This window comes from Empidonax traillii, unplaced genomic scaffold (genome assembly GCF_003031625.1).
Source record: "Empidonax traillii isolate 1590-97213 ecotype Southwest subspecies unplaced genomic scaffold, ASM303162v1 scaffold444:size1099390, whole genome shotgun sequence".
Lineage (NCBI taxonomy): Eukaryota > Metazoa > Chordata > Aves > Passeriformes > Tyrannidae > Empidonax > Empidonax traillii.
Genome location: NW_020955637.1, coordinates 295,839 through 297,215, shown reverse-complemented (window position 1 = coordinate 297,215; position 1,377 = coordinate 295,839).

The window sequence follows — 1,377 nt, the reverse complement described above, 5'->3', positions numbered from 1 at the left end:
CTGATTTTGTGAGGATGGGATGGCACAGCCTGAGGATGGAAGGCTTTGAAGTCTGACCTAAGGACAGACCTTAAAATGCCTTTTCTCTGGTGGGAGGCAGGTGGTGCCCTGGTTGTGGCTCAGGAGGAGTTGCCTCCACTGCAGATGTGCCCTGGAGAAGAGGCAGGTGAAGTGCCCAGCTCTTGTCCCGAGAGTTGGGGGTGCTGAGGAGCACCTTGGTCTGGCTTGGACCACCTTTCTCCCAATCCCTGATCAGCCACCAAGGGCCAAAGCTCATAAAACGCAGCAAAAATAAGGTTATTTTTTTCATTTCTTTTATTGTATATTCAGCAGATGAGAACTGCTCATCCAGAAGGAGCTGGTTGAACCATTTAAATGGTTTTTAAACCTCTATTAATTCAATGTACAGAACGTGTGGCTGGATGTGTGCTTGGTGCAGCTCCCAGACCACACTGTGTGTATCTTATCCCACTAATTAGCTGGGTGAGGAAAAGCATCCCTTTAGCTTTGTTGATTTAATTCCTGATTTAATTCCTGGCTTTAAGGCTGTTTACAAGAGGGTTCCCAGGCAGTTGGGGGTGAGGGCTGGGAATGCAGGAGCTCCTGGGTGTTTTGGCTGAGTGGCTGCTTTAAAATCTGCTGCTTGGGCAGAGAGTGCTCATTATTCAAGGAATCAAGTAGGAATTAATCAGATCGGATCCAAGGAGCTTACCCAGATCCCAGATTTCACAGCCAGAGCTGTTTGCATCCTCCCTGCTCTCCCAGGAGAGGAATATAATATTTGGGATCGATTTTTCTCCTTTTTTTTTTTTTCCTCACGGTATAATGGGGCAACTGAACTCTTGGAAGGCATCACCTGCAGCCTCTGAGCACAGGGCAGAGCAACATTCAGCCTTTGGAAAATGCAGATTTCTCAGTAATTCTGTTTATTCTTCCTTCAAACAAACTGGGTGTTTAAAAACAAACAAAAAAAAACCCAACTCAGCATTTCCACCCTGGGTGTTAAAGAGCAGTGCTCAGCCTTTGTTTGCAGGGAAAAGGGGATATTTATTTCCTACTCCACACAGTCGATCAGGAACTCAAAAAGACTCTTAGAAACGTGGTTTGGTGTAAGTAGGGAGGAGGAAAATCCCTGCCCTGACCCCCGAGGGGATTGGGGTGGGCAAAAGTCACCTGGGAGGGATGGAGGGAAGGGGTGGAGATGGTTCTTTCTGCATCAGCTGGAGCTGATCTGTCCATAGGAAGCAGCTCCTCCTTCCCTGGGCTATCATTAGCTGACTTTGAATTCCACTACGTGGCAGTTAATTTTAATTTCTGCTAAAAAAATTGGATAAGTAAAAAACGGGGTCTTTTCCTAATGGTGCATTATCATCTTAC